A 9,391-nucleotide genomic window follows, 5' to 3' on the forward strand; every position below is an offset into this window, starting at 1 on the left:
ATGGGTAATAGGAGTAGTCTAAGTGACACAGGTGATGGCAAGTGTGGAATGATAGGGCAGAATTTTCAAGTTCTGGAATGGATTTTCCTACAGATTCAGCCAAAAACTGTTGAGGGATTTCTTGAAACAGCAAAACGGCCTCGGGGTGAGAAACGGGATGCGGAATCGCGGTGGGACGCGGAAAACGGAATCACAGTGGGACGCGGAATCGCGGTGGGACGTGGAAAAAGGAATTGCGGTGGGACAAGGAATCGCGGGGGGACGCGGAAAAAGGAATCGCGGAGAGGCGGGAAATTTGTAGTAATCGCATGAAATTGAAGTAATCGCGGTGCGATGCGGGACATCCGAGATCGAGTTGCTACGGGAGACCAGAGGCGTCAGTGGACAACGGCAGCCGACCCTCACCATGTGGCGAGTCGGCACAGAGCAGAGGGACGGACATCAGGACCCTGCAGCCCGTCTGACGTGACCATGGAGGCAGCGGCGGCTGTGCTGCTTCTCTCTGGCATTCTTGTTATAAGAGGTTTATCTTGCAATGCAAAAAAGACTATTCATCCCCAGATCAGTGTTATAACTATGTTTCTGGATAACATTCCGTGGGGTTGCCACATTCTACGGATTACTAGTGACAATTTAGCTCTATTGTGGGGCAGGAGTGCAGAGGCGCAGATTACACTGCCAAATGCCCACTGGCAGGCTCGTTCACAAACAGCTTCTAAGGTTGCAGCTGGCACAGCCTGCAGCCGTATAGCAGACGTTACACTCTCTTTCCTAACTAGTAATCATGTGTCTCATCCATTTGTGGTGAATGGTCAGTGGCAAAAAGAAAAGGGGGAGAGTAAGGGGCGACAAAGACAGAAACGGTACCAGGAGGATGCCACTGACACTAACAGCATGGGTAATAGGAGTAGCATACGTGACACAGGTGCAGGGTGGCGGCAGGCGCTGCCACGCTGTGGGGCTTTCTGCCTGCTGCTCGCCCTCACCTGCCTGTGCACTGCTGCCGACAGTGCTAGAGCAAAATGTGAAGAATCCCAGTTCCCATGTAGTAATGGACGCTGTATTCCTTTACTCTGGAAATGTGATGGTGATGAAGACTGCTCAGATGGCAGTGATGAGAGTGCTTGTGTGAAGAAGACGTGTGCTGAATCTGACTTTGTGTGCAACAGTGGTCAGTGTGTGCCAAACAGATGGCAGTGTGATGGGGATCCGGATTGTGAAGATGGGTCTGACGAGAGTGCTGAGCTGTGTCATATGAGAACATGCCGGGTAAATGAAATCAGCTGTGGTCCTCAGTCGACCCAGTGTATCCCAGTGTCGTGGAAATGTGATGGTGAAAGAGACTGTGACAGTGGAGAAGATGAAGAGAATTGTGGCAATGTGACTTGTAGTGCAGCAGAGTCCACATGCAGTAGTGGACAATGTATTTCCAAAAGCTTTGTCTGCAATGGTCAAGGTGACTGCACCAACCACTCGGATGAATCTTTGGAGCAGTGTGGCCACCAGCCTGCACCTCTGGTGAAGTGTTATGTGAGTGAGGTGCAGTGCGGCTCAGGTCAAAAAGACTGTGACAGAGATCCTGATTGCAAGGATGGAAGTGATGAAATTAACTGCCCTTCTCAGACCGGCAGGCCAGACCAGTTCAGATGTGAAGATGGGAACTGTGTTCATAGGAGTAGGCAGTGCAGTGGTGTGAGAGACTGTCTGGATGGCACTGATGAAGCAAACTGTAACAATGTTATTCAGTGCTCTGGACCTGGCAAATTCAAGTGCAGAAGTGGAGAATGCATAGATATCAATAAAGTGTGTAACCAGCAGAGAGACTGCAAGGACTGGGGTGATGAGCCCCTGAAGGAATGCAACATAAATGAATGTGACTGTCCAGCTGGGTTTGAGTTTGTAGACAAGAGAAACTGTGGAGACTTTGATGAATGTCAAAACCCTGGTATCTGTAGTCAAATCTGTATCAACCTGAAAGGTGGCTACAAATGTGAACGTAGCCGTGGCTATCAGATGAATCCTGCTACAGGAACCGGGAAAGAGCCATACCGGTACAAAAACACAAATAACACCTGTGATTACAATGACGCTGCTAAGTAGGGTTTAGGGGTTTATGGCACGGAGACAAGGGGTAACAACTACAGTGTTTGGAACAATTGTGCAGCTTTGGCCTTACCTCCTGATGTGCTTCTGATTTGTGGGGATGGGGCCTGGCAAGGTATCCCTGCAAATGCTATCAGATGTCCATGTTACTTAGATAAACTCATTGTATTTGCTCCTAGCTTGTTACAGTTGCGTGAGATCACCAGACATAAATGGGCATTGCTTGCACCGGATTGCAATGATAATGTTGAATTGTGTGGGGTTGCAGCTAGAGCGGCATTAGCAATTTCAGTGCCTGGAGTGGCATCTGCGGCCGCACGTAACAACTTAGAAAAATTGGTATGCTGGGCCAAGAGGCAAGCCTATGCCACGACAGAGATACTTGAGGAGATGTTACCAGATCAAAATAGTCTGCGACATCTGCTTTTACAGGATCAAGCTGCTATTGACATCTTGCTTTTGGCTCAAAGGAATGGGTGTGAGGACTTTAAGGGAATGTACTGTTTAAACCTTTCTGATCATAATGAGTCAATTCACAAATCCATTACTTTCCTGAAAGAGCAGATTAGAAAGATTCAATATGGTATCAATCCTTTCAATCAATGGTTCACTGACTTGTTTGAAACAAAGTGTAGATGGTTGCTGGGTTTAGTCACAAGGGGATTAAGGATTTGGTTTATGGTGGTGGTAATCATCGTTGTGTGTTGTAAGTATAGCTAAAGAGTTACTTGTAAAACTGCTGTGTTGGGCTTGGTTTGCTCAAAAGAAGAAGGGGGAATTGTTGAGGGATTTCTTGAAACAGCAAAAATCCCATGGCTTGCTGTAGCTGAGCAAACCAAGCTACCAGGGCAACTATGAGAAGTTCCCATGACAGTGTTCCCACATTGCCCAATTGAGGAAGTCAGAAAAATATTGTTACCAGTAGCTGGCTTCAAGGACAAGGTCTATGTGACTGCTAATCACAAGGGGTTGTTTTCTTGCAGGTGGGGTTGTTTTCTTATAGTTGTTTGTCTGAGTGCTTTTGACCAATAATCTTGTGTGAAACACTGTCCACCCCTGTTAAGTTCTCTATAAAAGTTAGGCTATTTGGGCAATAAAATGGAGCATGATCTGACTCTGCTGGTGTCTGTCGTGCTTTCAGCCGTGCTTCCTGCAACACCCTGTGAGTAGGGGGTGGCTGGTGTGCTTACAGGCAGTTGTGGCTACTACCTTACTGATTGAGGAAGCTAGAAAAGTCACTTTTAGGGCACCTCTGAAGATATATACTCCACATAATGTTAGGGGAGTACTCCAGAAAAAGGCTGAAAAATGGTTAACTGATAGTAGGATGCTGAAGTATGAGGCCATCTTGATTGACTCCCCTGATTTAGAACTAAAAGTAACTGCTGCACAGAGTCCTGCACAATTTCTATATGGGGAACCCCTAACAGAACTACAACGTAACTGCATGGAAGTGATTGAATTGCAAACCAAAATCTGACCCGATCTCGAGGAGACAGAATTAGAAACAGGGGAAAAATTATTTATTGATGGATCATCCAAAGTAGTAGATGGAAAAAGAAGATCAGGGTATGCCATCGTAAATGGGGATATGGTCCTAATAGAATCGGGACCACTCAGCGCTGCCTGGTCTGCTCAAGCGTGTGAACTTTATGCATTATTGCAAGCCCTAGAACTATTGAAAGGGAAAAGTGGCACTATTTATACAGACTCTAAATATGCTTATGGAATAGTCCACACATTTGGGAAAATTTGGGAAGAAAGGGGACTCATAGGCACACAGGGAAAAGGGCTGATTCACCAAACTTTAGTTACTCAAAGATTGCAGGCATTGAGAGGACCTAGGGAGATTGCTGTGGTACATATCAGAGGCCATCAAAAGGGAACTGGCTTCCACATAAGAGGGAATAACCTAGTGGATAGAGAAGCTAGGGAAGCAGCTCTTAGGAAGCATGATGTAGTCCTAACCCTACAAGAAACAGATAACGGAAAAGGGACACAAGAGAAAAAGTATACAGAAGCAGAAATAAAAATTATAAAGACCATAGGGGCAGAACTGAAAGAAGGAAAATGGATTCTGCCTGATGGAAGAGAAATACTGCCAAAGGAACAAACTAGGCGTGTACTTTTACGGCTACACCTACAAACCCACTGGGGAAGAAAAGCATTGAGTGATCAATTTCTAAAATTTTATGGGTGTGTAGGAATATATGAGATAGCCAAACAAACCGTCCAAGGATGCTTAACATGTCAAAAGGTAAATAAGAAGGCGATTAGGAAAGCACCTGCTGGAGGAAGGATTGCATATCGACCATTTGAGAGAATACAGGTGGACTTTACTGAACTACAAAAGAGACGGCTATAAGAACGGTGGAAAAGGGGTGGACGCATGCATCGCGAGTAAAGGGACCCATAACAGGAACCTGGAAGGTTGAGTCTACTCCTGGAGATCTGAAAGTTAAGCTTAAAAGAACTTGAAGTATATCAGGGCATACCTACCCTTTGGATGCTAATTGTATGTATATTAAATCTTGTATTGATTAGAATATTAGCAATCATTGGAAACTCATAAAAAGGCCCTAATAGAAGGATTTGGGGACCCCAAAATCCCATAGGGGGAGTGCCACCTCCAGTAGAGATACCCGCAACATCTTGAATTACCTGAAAATTTAAAATAATAGGTGGGAAAATTTACCTAGATGATTGGTTATCTGCTTTGAAGCGAGCCCCCACTAACTCGTGGAAAAATTGAACGCAAATAGGAGAACCATCGGGTGTGTAAGCCTGGACCATTTCCTAAGAAGCATCAGGGAGAGGGCAAGACCGGAAAAGGGACCAGTACCGCGGCTCAAGAAGGTTTACCAAGGGTTGCAACCCCTTAGGGTAATAACCGCCGGGTAACACGGCCTTTACCGGACCTCTCCTAATTACATGCTATTGGTCTCAGAATTGTAGTGAATGTATTGTTAAGACCCGGAGAGGAAGAATTCAGAGTTGAGACTTCATTCATAACACAGGCGAGCATCAATCAGCACCCAAAGATCCTTTTCCTCTGCAGAGCTTTCTAGCCACTCTGCCCCAAGCCTGTAGGGTTGCATGGGGTTGTTGTTGCCAAAGCGCAGGGCCCGGCACTTAGCCACGTTGAACCTCATGCTATTGGCCAATGTCCATCGATCCAACCTGTCCAGGTCCCTCTGCAGGGCCTTCCTACCCTCTGGCAGATTGACCCTTCCCCTCAACTTGGTGTCATCTGCAAACGACAGGCTGGATATCAGGAAAAGGTTCTTCACTGAGACAGTGGTTGTGCACTGGAATAGTCTCCCCAGGGAAATGGTCGTGGCACTGAGCCTGCCAGAGTTCAAGAAGTGTTTGGACAATGACCTCAGACGACATTGTCTGATTTTTGGGTGGTCCTTTGGGGACCCACGAGTTGGACTCAATGATCCTTGTAGGTTCCTTCCAACTCAGGATATTCTATAATTCTATGAACTTTTAGAAAAAATAAGATTATGTGTTTGCTTTCCTATACTAAAATTCTTGCGTTTTGAATAAGAGAATCTAACATTTTGCCCAAAATATTTTAACTTTGGTTACTTTAAAATTACTTTTGATGCATAATGATGAAGTTTATTAATATATAAAATTATGAACTAATTCCGAATGAGTGTGTAGAGCAAACTGTGCAGTGTGGTCCTCTCTACTGCAAAGAAAAATCGAGGCTTTCTAAGTTCATTATAAATTTTTTCCTTATTCAACATCTTAGAAATGAATTGATAGCAGTTTCTTGCTAATGTAGATTTCTGTATAAATTTCCTTTAGATGTTTCAGACTCAGTTTTTAAAAACAAAACATCATGAATAGAACATCTTTTTACTGATAATTATTTCCCTGTTTATTTTTTACAGTCTCTTCATTAGGAAATGGCAGTTGCTTGTTAAAGCCTCCTATGGTGGAACAGCAATAATGACATTTGTTGATTCAGGAGCGTTGCCCTAATTTTTTTTTTCTTTTAGGTTGTCTTTCATTCTCCTAATGAAGCGGTCTTAAATAGGCTACTTCCAATCCCCTACATCCACTAAGCACTGTGAGATGAGCTAACTCTCAGTATGAGACCATGAGAACAATCTCTTTTGTGTATGTTGATGAGGATTTGTAGAAATGAATAGCACTGTGCAAGGTCATGGCAAAATATCCTGACAGAAAAGTTCTAAGGAAAATGATGAGTTAAGTAAAGACAGTGGCAATAATGCCTGAGTTTAACAAGATTAAGCTCTAAAGCTTTATTCTGATAGATGCTGAGCATTCCCAGAAAAGTCAAATAATTTTTAAAGCTTTGACAATTGAGTCCTTCACAAGATCAAGCCCCAAATTAATCCAAACTATATTTTTTCTTTTAGTATCAATAGCAGTAAGAGAATAAACTTCCAAAGAAAAAAATCTAAATAACATTTTCAAAGACCTATAGACATAAGTCACTTAATGTTAAATTAATACAGCTAATGACTTCCTGAAGTCACACAAAATACAAGTCTGAAATACAGCTCTGTATGCCTTTCTGCATGAACCAGTGGGGCAAGCTGCCCCCAAATCCGTTTAATTTAGATGAATATGGAAATTTATATAATGAAATTATATGTTTTAATATTTTTTCCTGGTCCATTAAAAAGATTTGATAAATATCTCACAGGAAAATTATTATGTTTGATCCAAAGTTATATGACTGTGATAAAGCCAAACTGACTAATGAAACTCATAGCTGGGATACAGTAATGCAATTTAATGAGACGATTAAGTGGCTAAGAGAAGCTCCTGAAGGACCAGACATGCCTCATGGCTTTGTAGTCCAAACCCATACCTTGCCACCAGAAAACTATTCCTGTTTTTTGTAGGTTTATTTTTTCTGTCAATTAGTTCTGAATCATCTCACGATGGTGTCAAACACCAGAACTTGTACAAGGGAAGCAGAAGGAGAGCATGTCTGGAAGCAGAAAGCTAGCCTTTTTGGCAGCAGTCTGCTATTACGTTGGGATGGCTGTATTGTTAGACTACATCCTTTGCAATATGGTGGCAGCGCTGCTAAAACAAGTTCAGCATTCCTCACTTTGCCCTGCTTATCTTTAAGCTGGCTCTGTTCTCACCATGTAGCTGAACAAACAACATCAACCAGTTTGATGACAAGGAGAGAACAAAGGTGTGTAAAAGAGCGTCTGGGCTCAGGAACTCATGGCTACTCAAACTAGCACTGCCTTCCAAAAATCGGTATAAATATAAACACTTATGAAGACATACAGATGTTCTTGTTACATTTAAGAAAAAATCTCACTGCATGAGTGAATCAGAGAAATCACAGACCTTAACAGAAAGGTGGGTCTTAACAGCATTTATAAGACTCCACATAAGCACTTAAAGTGGTATGCCTTTCTCTGTGGCTTCTCTAGAAACACATCAAGGAGAAAGGTTGTATATGATGTATATCATAGGTCCTCTATGCAAAAAAAACTTTTCTAGAGGATGCTAATCTAACTCTTGTTTACAGTACTTGATTTGAATTATATCTGAATGTGGATGCTGGATACGTCTCAGTGATTCTAAAAGGTTTTGCACGTGCCACCATAGAGATGCAAACCAAACAGCATACTCCTGTCAGTCCAATACTTATTGACAGAAACAACATAAAAATATGCTAGCAAATAAGTGTGTTATACACATAAGTCTCAACTCACTCTGAATTTAGTAACATAAAAGAATATTTATAAAAGGCAAGTAAACAGCACTGGGCACGCGGGGAGTCTATGCTCTACCAACACGCACACGCACCCGTCGAACTTTCCAAATATATATAGAACATTGCTGTTACATATTTGTATATGTAACAGCCTCAATCACCCTTCTTTGTTTCCTCTAAACTCTTTCCATTCCTGATGACCTCATCGTTAAGAGTCTGATTTATCACCAACCGCAGGGCTTGTCGACCCCATCGCCACACTCCCACATCTCCCCCTTCTTTATTAATATCAACCATTTTTCTGACACAAATTACCACTTCATATATAACAAGTGTAATGTGTGCTAGCTGCAAATGTACTTGCCCCATCCCTTTCTAACTCTTGTTAAGGGAAAACATTTAATAAATTACCATGTTGTTTGTACTTCATCCTCCTGCCTGCAAACACATGCTCTTCTAACCACAGTTTCATCAATAGAAAGAGTATGTTTGTTAAACCAGAGTAAGATACTGTCAAAATGTCACTGATTGGTGTGAATAGTAGAGGCCAAAACAATCTCTAGTGGCTTTACAGTGATTTTTACCTTACAGTTAACCACAAATAATGAAAGACCCTGTTATATATGGAGTGGTAATTTGTATCGAGAAAATTGTTGATGTTAATAAAGAAGGGGGAGATGTGGGAGTGTGGCCATGGGGGTCGGAAAGCCTGATGGTTGGTGATAACATCAGACTCTTAAGGATGAGGCCATCAGGAATGTAAAAAAGTTTAGAGGGAACAAAGAAGGGTGATTCAGGAGACTCCATGCAGTCTCCTGTTTCTTGTTCTCCAGCTGGGTTGCTTGCTCTCCAGCTGTTAAGGCATAGAAGTTTCTGGGTGTTTGCTGTTGCTGTTATATGCAAAGTAGTTTGACCAATGAAAAGTTGTTTTGAAAAGAACTGCTGTAGGGAGAAAGGTATAAGAGGGGAGCCTGCCCTCAAGATAAAAAAGAAGGCAACACGATGTAATGAAGTTATGTCACCAATGGGGAGGCAGAGAGAAGGAATGAAAAGAAACAGGCTAGCAGAACGGAGACGAGGACGGGAACAGGCACATTGATTGCCTCACAAAGATAGGTTCGGCCAAACTCAGCAAACCGCTCAGAGAAGCTCATACAGAAAGTCACTGGAAATGGGCGCACCGGAGCTGGGAAGAAGCTCAAGCTGAGAGAAGTGGACCCACGCACACAACTGCCCCTCGCTGGTAAGCAGTTGCGCATTATGGGGAATCATACGTCCTTAGAAACAAAGACTGTCCTGGTAACCTTACAGCTTATTCTCCTTATTAACAATCAGGGAGTTTGTGATCCTGAAACATGGGACCAAACTGAGGTCAAGGTGTGGGACTCTGCAACTAAAAATGACAAGGTTGCAGTGGGATTGCTCGGCACCTGGCGAGCAATCTCTGAGGCCTTAAAGAGCCATGTTCAACCACAGTCAGAAACATGTGGTTTACCAGACAATGAGGGAGCTGCGGGCTCGTTTACTGATCTGACTGCTACGCCATCGCCCCCCCCCCACCAC

At 43.1% G+C, this 9,391-nt stretch overlaps 1 pseudogene; it reads left to right on the forward strand.

The window, feature by feature from the left end:
• The first annotated feature begins 315 nt into the window (after nt 1–315).
• Nucleotides 316–3,011, forward strand: LOC137847239 (very low-density lipoprotein receptor pseudogene; annotated as a pseudogene).
• Nucleotides 3,012–9,391: the final 6,380 nt, after the last annotated feature.

Source organism: Anas acuta, chromosome W (genome assembly GCF_963932015.1).
Source record: "Anas acuta chromosome W, bAnaAcu1.1, whole genome shotgun sequence".
Lineage (NCBI taxonomy): Eukaryota > Metazoa > Chordata > Aves > Anseriformes > Anatidae > Anas > Anas acuta.